The sequence below is a fragment of the Cupressus sempervirens genome, chromosome 7 (genome assembly GCF_028749045.1).
Source record: "Cupressus sempervirens isolate cs-2001-9-10 chromosome 7, ASM2874904v1, whole genome shotgun sequence".
Taxonomy (NCBI): Eukaryota; Viridiplantae; Streptophyta; class Pinopsida; order Cupressales; family Cupressaceae; genus Cupressus; species Cupressus sempervirens.
In genome coordinates, this window is record NC_143124.1 from 875,309,416 (window position 1) to 875,318,928 (window position 9,513).

Consider the following 9,513-nt stretch of genomic DNA (forward strand, 5'->3'; position numbering starts at 1 on the left):
TTCAATTTTTCAATTAAATTGACCAATCAATTCATAGATTTAAAAGATTAAAATAAATTTCAAATATTTTACAAATCACATTTTCTATTTATTCTATTAGACCATTCTATTTTAGGTAGGGAGAAAATTCCAACAAAAATACAAATATTTTTCTAACAACTCTATCATGCATTAATTACAACTTTATTTTTTCCACATTTGTAACATGTTTATTAGATTTTCAAAAAAGTAATATTTTTATCTTCCACCTCACACCACTTTGAAGAAAATTAAATGTCTAATCAATATTAATTATCACAATTTATTTTTCTTACCAAGTTCAAATATAGAGTTAAATATTTTTTATTTCTTATTTTAAATATATTTATTAGTTTTACATTAATGTTTATTTTTATCAATTGTAAAATGTTATTTTATAAGTTTATACTATGTTTTACTAGCTACTATTTTACAATCTTGATCTAATTTTTTTAATATCATTTTACAAATTGTTAAATTAATACTACCTCTCAAACTTATTAGATATTTTGATAGTTTGAATTAAGTAATCAACAATTTATTTATTTTAATTAAATATTTCAACTTATAATTAAATTGGTAGAAATGAGTAGTTCATTCATATAATATAATTTCTATTGTTATTTATATATTTCTTAAAATATCATAATTATTAATATTTTTAAAATTCCCTTCAACTCTCTCTATCATTCTACCTTTACTTGTCCTTATAACAACATATCATTCTCTCTTTTAGCTCTCTCTTTCTATCCTTCCTTTCTATCTACAAATCTCTATTATACTTCTTTTCCAATTATTGGCAAAAACTTTGACACATTGTGTCTCTTGTTAATATTTCTCTCTTCCAATATTCCAAATTTTAAGATTATTATCATGAGTAGCTCCTTTCAAGCTATTTAATTTAATTATTGGTTAGATAACTTTATAGTTCTTTTAATTAAAAATAATAATTTTGTTTATATACAAATTTTAGTAAAACATTTATGTTGTCTTTGGTATGTTTTTGAATAAAAAAGTAGTAAGAGGGTGTCGGTATGTGATACAATTGGGACTAGAGGATTATCAACATCTAGCACATTAACAACATCACATAGCATCCACTTTTTGCCTCAATCAAAAACATAGAACAAAGCATAGTATCTTAAAACAAAATTAAACCTAACAGGAGTAGCACAGTTAAACTAAGTGTTTAGATAAAAGATGAGTCATGCAAGGCCAATAACAACAATAGTTTTTAAAAAACTAATAAAGCCCCTAGGGCTACCATGCACAAGATGGTAAAAGGGAGAGATTCCCATAACCAACTAAACATTAGCATTCTCTCCCAGTCTCTTAGAAAGGAGGGTCGAGGTCCATTCCTCCTCGAGGAATTGGAAGAGATCCGTATAATCTTCATCAGCTTTTAGCTTGACACACACAATCCTTTCCACCATCAGACAAAGGGTGACTAAACAATCGTGCTTCACTTTAATGACAAACTTGTTAGTGTTATGCATTTTGTTGGTGAGTCATGCAACACCCTTCTTCAACCCTTTCATAGCCTCCTCTAGGTCTGGAAGTTAGTGTTTGATTTTGCCCACCATACCACCAAATTTGAGGGTGTTGGTGTCATGCTTTAGCTCCTCAGCAACTACTTGTTGGGGAGGAGGCATTAGGGGTGGGGCTCAAAGTCAAGGTTTGGGAAGGATAATTACTGGGACCATGGGGAGGGGAAAGGGGAGGAGTAATGGAGCACCCAGAAGTCATGTCCTTGATCACAAGGGGGAGGAGTTATTTCTTCAAATTGGAAGAGTGTTGGGAAGACTCATCAATAGAATGTCCATTAGATGCTTTCGACTTGGTGGACTCACTAGCTTTGAGGGCTTTTTTGCATTTTTCTTTTGCTAGTCTGTTTGACCTATGGGCTTTAAGGGCTTCAATATAATCATCTGAGTTAATGTTAAAACTGCTTTGTTGCCTCTCTTTTCAACGGTCGGGTTTTTGTGGGGGATCTTCGCTCTTTTTACTTTGGAATTCTTGGAATCAAAAGTAGGAGAAATGGCTTCTTTTTTAAAGTGATTTTTGACACACCTTTTCCTACTAGTACCAACCTAGGGGAGAGAAATGTCCTATGTCGAACCAGATGGGGAGGCCTCATTATGCGACACAACTTGGACAGACACATTAATCGAGGGACAAAGGGCCAAGTGAAACTTATACAGTTTATTAATAAGACCCTGGTGTAGGATTAAAAAACTCTTTTCTTATGGATTTAACCTCTCTAATGGACTCCAGAAAGTGAACTTTGTTAGGATAAACCACGAACAAAAATAAAACTACATGCAAATATAACCAATAACAGAAAATAATAGATCACACAGAAATGAACACAAGGCACCAAGATTTAACGTGGTTCACCCAATCCCTAGGCTACATCCACCAAACAACAAATCCAATCTTATTACAATCCAGTGATTACAACCTGATTACAATCCGTAATCCCTTACAGCTCAATACCGCCACAAGAAGCAATTTTGCATCACAACATAATGAAAAATACCTAACCCTAAACCCTTTTATACAAGTATTTTATGTCATTTTAGGGTTACAACATATCGGCCATATGTTGGCCATAACTTTAGTGGCGAATCTACGAATGGCGAATAGTACCAAAAAAATTTCTATGAATGGCAAATAGTACCAAAAAAATTTCTACGAATGGCAAATAGTACCAAAAAAAATTTCGGGGTGATGCCCCGAACCCCACTAATTATGAAGTATGTACAGTACTTTCTTGATCAATGACCATAATCTAACAAACTTCCCTTCTAGGGTGAAATATTTTATGATGATATGGCAGATGTGGGACCAAATATCAAGAAGGTCTCTACAAATGTAACCACAATGCTTCTCCACAAGCTAGTCCTTGGGAGCTCTAAAATAGTGGTTTAGACTTTCCTAGTTTGAAGTTCTGATAGTTTTTAACCATTTGTAGCCCTTAGTATAAAACCCCATAGCATTTCTAATCACCTCTTCATTAACCTCAGAGGTTATCCAATTCATAGTAACCCTTCATTTATTATAGGTAGAGACAAATTGACAAGATATTATCTCATCCTAACCTTCCACCATGCTCTCAGTGAAGGGCAGGATAACACCCTCACTGCACACAAACATCACTGCAAGGTTCTTCTTGTACACTTCATCAAACTTGTTGGGCTCAATTCTAAGCTTGGCACCACCCATGGCAAAAAAATACAGAGGAGGTGATGGAGAATAAGTGTTGGCAGAAATGGTAGGAAAAACCCTTTTGAATACAAAGTCAAAATCTATATTGTCTTATTAGGGAGTAATGACTATTGTAACCCCATTGTTTTGTAATTATGGTTATTATTAAATGTCCATCTCATATCATGCATTAGACATCTATACACATGTGATCTTTTATATATAAAATTGGAGATGATTTTGGTAAGATCACCAAATCCATCATACTTACTTTTCTTGGGAGCATTGTTAAATTTGTTATTATTTTTATGACACCTTAAAGGCTTATACATTGGCTCACCAAATCAAACTAGTCAACACATACCTCCAAGTACAACCCTCAAGGATTTCCACCAATGGGGTGTGTTGGATGTACAACCCATGATTAACAAAAAAAAGTTAACGCTAAGTCACATGGCGCACAAAATAGAGGTGTCACTCATAGCTAAAAATGGTGAAGACATGTTCATCTTACCTTAATAGGCTCTAAGTATTATCTGGCAGTTTTGCAGTAGGACATCGACATCTTAAGCCTTCCATATGCAAACTAACCACTTCAATAGAGTCAACCACAACATTACCTTCACGGTAGATATGGGCATTTTTTTTCCTAAAATTGCTAGAGAAGGGTATTGACATTGAGGACAATAGGGCATACTCTCCAACCAACCTTAGCCTTGCTTTGGACAAGTTCAACTACAATTTTGGAATCACCTTCAATCTCCAATTATACCCATAGAGCAACAACTTTAAGACCCCAAAGCAGAGCCATACCTTCCACTTGGTTGACCATGTGATCCCTAAGGGACCCAAAATAAGAAACTTTTAGTTGGCCATAGTGATTTCTCAAAATTCTCCCACCATCCTGCACATTAACTGTGACAACACCACCGAAATTTAGCTTTACCCAACCAGAGAAGGGTGGTGTCCACTTAGCCATGGCTCTAGCTAATTTTTAAAGTTATCAAGTTTGTCAAACCCAGGATTTAGGTTCTGACCTTGGGAAAATCATTGCTCCATAAGAGTTGAGGAAGAGTCAGGGCATTTCCAATTGCACATAGAGAAGCCCAGTGTGAAGAGTGGCATGTTGGCTAGTTTCAGTGTCTTCAAAAATTTGGATGTTCCTTTCTTTTTCATATACACCAACATATATGAAAGGGTGTCAATTTTGAGAGGATTTTGAGTAGAGGGTGGTTGGCTGCTTATCACGAGTGATGAGGGAGCTTTTGTTATCAAAAGCTCCTTGTGGCCATCGAACGAAGCCATTTCTTATGTGAACAAAGGATGAATGCAGTCCCAAATTCCAAATGAAATCAATGACATCAGATCTATAAGAGTGGAATGAAGCAGCAACCAGTTTGCTATGCACGGCTCCCTAAAGTTGTTTTTCTTTCTCATTCCATTGGCACAAATTCGGGAGTGTTGTTCGACAATGGTTGTCATTCCAATGTGTCATTGCGGTGATCTAGAAAGTGATGCTAAGGGCAAAGCTTGTGTCTAGGTGCAAACTCATAGTAGATGAAGAGGTGGTTAATGCTCTCCTCCTTCTTCTTGCACATTATGCACCTATTGGCAAGGCTGAAGCCCCTGCTCGATATCTTTGGTATGTTGTGATATTTAAGTTGTAATATTATTAGTTGAACTATTAATTAACAATCACACCTTAGTATGAAAGGTTAATTAATTATTTGTATTTTTTTTTTGTCCATGTCATCCTCTTTATATCTCCTCATCTCTTTATTAATCTATCTCACCATTTATATCTCTATCTCTTACTCTTTATATTTTCCTCTCTATCTCCCTTGATATATTTATATCTTTACCTCTCGATCTATCTCTCTATCTATTTTTTGTTTGTCCTCTCACTCTATATTCATCTCTCTCTCTCTCTCTCTCTCTCTCTCTCTCTCTCTCTCTCTCTCTCTCTCTCTCTCTCTCTCTCTCTCTCTCTCTCTCTCTCTCTCTCTCCCCCCCCCCCCCCCCTTTGCACCCCTCACTCTTTATATCCCCATCTCTCCCTACTTTATCTTCATATCCTTCTTCTTTGTGATATGGATATAGATATAGATATATACATTGTAATGTCCTTGGAATATTAGGGAAATAACTATAACTTCTCACACTTAATATATCTAAATCTTGCACTTGAATTGAATAGTGTACATTAGAATCAATAAAAATTAAAAAGCAAAATTATGAAACAACCCCCCATAGGGAAACAAAATATAAACCAGACAAAGACAAGGGAGCAGAACAAAAAAACCAGGAGAGGCCCAAAAGTCAAGAACGTTGCTTAAGCAATTTCTATACGTATTTCGCAGCTCAAATTTCCAGCTTAGACATTCTTCCAGTTGCCTCTTTCATGTTAGACATATCTTTATCAGGTTCCTAGATGTCCTTCTTCTTTTTTTTGGATCTGGTTCTCTTCCTCGAGCCATCCTCAAGAGACCTATCTTTGGCGTTGTTAGGAGAATGGTCATCCTCCTTGCTGACCCTGTGTTCTTCAATTTTTTTGATGAGCACTTTTATGTTCTCATTAGCCTCTTAAAGGATGTTGTATCTTTGCTCAACAATATTTTACATAAAGCCCTTGATGGTTTGAAACCTACTCTTCACTTCATCCACTCTGTTATCCATTTCCTTATCCTCCTCTATTTTCTTGTTCTGGAAACTATAATTATCCCTTTCCAATCTGCTTACTCTATATTTGAGCTCCTGAATTTCATGGAAAGTCCATTTAGTGGTTTGATAGCTATCCATACACTATTTTTTGCATTGTTAAGCACATCCATTTGAGGGTTTTCCTTTGTGATATCACTTAAAATCACAAAGGTCGAGTCAATCAGCTCCTTCATTTGAATTTTTCCCTCTTTGTTCTCCTTGACCATTCACCACATTCATGTTTTTACCCGAAATCATGCATTTGTAATGGTTGGGTCCAAATTCCTCATAATCATGCTTGTGCTCTTCCCCACACCCCTGTTTCTTATCATGCTCATCACTATCCTTCCCTGTCTCCTAATTTTCCTCATTGGATTCAAAATCTCTCCCTCTTTTCACTCCCCTGAAAGTCTTGTCCTCTTAATCATCCTCTTTGTTGGCAGGCATTTTTATGGTAATGTTTCTCTTACCACCCATCCTCTTATTGTCCTCCCCCTCTCTGAGATTGGTCTCCTCTTCTCCAAAAATGTTGTTGCCCTCTGTGTCCACGCCCTCTGCCCTTTCATTATAGTCCCTATCAGACAAAATCTCAAAGCCCTATTTAGGTTTGGTATTTACTTTTTTCTCCTTTCTTTCTATTTTGATGTTCTTTTTTCTAGTTTTGTACTATGGGGTAGCATCCTCCTCTGTGTCCAAGTGCATCTCTTGGCTATCCTTAGTTTCAAAAGGTGTATAGTCCTCCTTTGACTCACTTGAATCATCTCTACCCTTCTTCCCCACCTTCCTATTCTTAATTTGTTTCCCCATAGACCTAGCTTTAAAAAAAATTATAGATTAACAGTAGGAGCCCATCATGGAAGGTTGGATTACTTAAGTGCTTCTCCTTATAGTTATTAATATTCTCATTAATAGACGAGTAAAGGAAAAAAGGAATAGATATCTTTGCCCCATACCTGAAATGGTTAAGAAGCACAAAATGGTGGGTGTAGAGGCGGTTCAATCTTGTGTCAAGGGAAATGTACTTGATTATAACCCTCAGCACAAACCTCCATAGTGGCTTAATAGAGCTCGGTAGGTAGTAGGTACCTTTCTTCACTAAGTCCTTCTTTTCCTCCAAATCTTTGGTGAATTCAACCACAACCTGCCCAGAAATATTTCTATCTCTATAGAATTTCTTCCCCATGATGGGTATGCAAGTCACCACAGAGATAACATCCTCCGTCATTGTGAAATCCATGCCATCAATCTTTATAATCCCCTCATTCTAGCTCTTAACCTTGCATCACGTAACAAAGGGTTTCCATCCATGAAGTTGTTCAATGAAAGTGGTAACTTTGCCTTTTTCAAAATGCTCCACACCTTAGAGCATCTATGCCACTTTTGAGCTTCATCCTTAGGTTCCCTCCTATGTCTTTCCCCCACCATGATATCTTCCTCTCTGCAAAATTTTCTTCTAGTATTGATAAACTTCAAAGCCAAATTATCATAAACATTAATAGTTTTTGCACAACTCCTTTTCACCTTATGTACTTTATGCCCAAAATCGATCCTCAAAGTGAGATGATGGATATTATTGATGTGAATCGTAAAATTGATGTCGTACTTACCTATCATATTTCTAGACATTTCTCATAACTCATAAACTTTCATAATGTACCTTTTATGATTCCCAATCTACCCAGGATCCTTTCCCTTTCTATCATCTCAAGGATTTCCTGTAAAAAGGTATGCCCATTCATCCACTTTGCCACTTCATTATTCTTAACTACCTAGTTGGCCAACCTCTCAGCCACTTGATTGGCTTCTCTATACTCATGAGCCACATAAGTATTATCAAAATTCTTAAGGTGTTGAATGCAGTCTTCAATGATATTCATGATAGTCCACGTAGGCTCATTCTTCTCATTAAGACAATCTATAATATTCTTTGGGTCTCCTTCTAGCCAAATATTTTTGACTCCCATGTCCCAAGCTAGTTTGATAGTTTGATGAGTCATAGTCGCCTCTGCATAATGGTTAGTTTGCATACCTAGAGGTGCTGACACAATAACAATCCCTTTTCCATGTGTGTTTCTGATGATACCTTCCACCCTAGCCTTTCTTGGGTTGCCTTTGGCCACCCCATCAAAATTTTATTTGTGCCAACCCTCAACGGGAGAGTCCTTCTGCAGCCTTTCCTCTTATTAGTATCCATATCCTTTGTGCTAAGAAGAGGGTTAAGACCTTTATTGATAGAGTAGTTTTCTAATAAAGCTTTGAGGCTTTTGTGGAAGACAATTTTAGCATTTGTTTCTTTCTCCCTAAAAATTTTGTTAATCCGCTCTTTCCATACTCCCCAACAAACATGAGGAAAAGTCCATTTCCACAAGCCCTTGTTCCCATCCCCATACAAACCATGGTGCCATTTCTCAAAGAGATTAGTAGTGTTGTTAGGAAAACACCAAGTCATATTGAAAAAAGACGGGAAAAAAGACCAGATATCTCTAGTGAAGTGGCAATGGATAAAGATATGATCCACACTCTCGCTACGATTTTTACACATAATGTATCTGTTGGGCATCATATTTCCCCTCTTGGTGAGGTTGTCCACCGTCAAAATATAGTTTTGGAGCATAATCCAGAAAAAATGTTAATTTTGGGGATAAGACCTAGATACCAAGCATTAGTCCAAACAAGGGTAATTCCTTTGTTTTGCATGGTCTCATAGCTAGAGGCTATGGTGTAGTTTCCATCCTTTGTCTCCCCCCATATAATGGCATCCTTGTTGTGGGACAAACGTATATGCCTAACCATGTCCATCAGTAGCTTTAGTTCCTGGGATATCTCAGTTAGATTAATCCACTCATTATTTTCCTTGTAGTCACTTACTTTGCACCCAAAGCTTTCCATACAAGAGTTTGCCCATCTATTAAATGGCTCTATGTTCCATAATGGTCCTTGTCTTAGCCAATCATCATGCCAAAAATTAATATTTTCACCATTACCTAGTTTCCATTTTGCTTTCTCAAATGTTGTACTCTTTGTCCTCATAATGTCATTCCAAATGTTAGATCGCCTTGGGTCAAGGTCCCTACTAATGAACTGTCTAAAATTGATATTGGCGGCATACTTGTCCTTCAAAATATCCCTCCATTCCCCTGTGTTGTTGAAAATCATCCATATCTGTTTAGCTTGGAGGGCTCTGTTGAACTATTTAAAATTCCTAATTCCCAGGATCCCTTGCTTTTTGGGTCTATAGATGGTCTCCCAAGCCACCAACAGATACTTCTTATTTTCATTAGTACCAGCCCGCATGAAATTCCTCTAAATGGATTCCAAAGTATCAACCACCTTTGAAGGAATAGAGAAGAGGCTTAAAGCATTAGTTGGCAAGTTTTGTAATGTAGATTTGATTAGAAGCACTTTGTCTGCCTGACTCATGGTGACGCCTTTCCATCTCGCTAGCTTTTTATTGAATCTATCGATGAGATTATTCCAAAAGAGGTCAAGAGGTTTGTTCCCCAAAGGAAGCCCCAAATAGGTGGAAGGAAGAGAACAAATATTACAACCCAAAATGCTTGCAATTTTCCTCTATCTATCCGTTGGGGT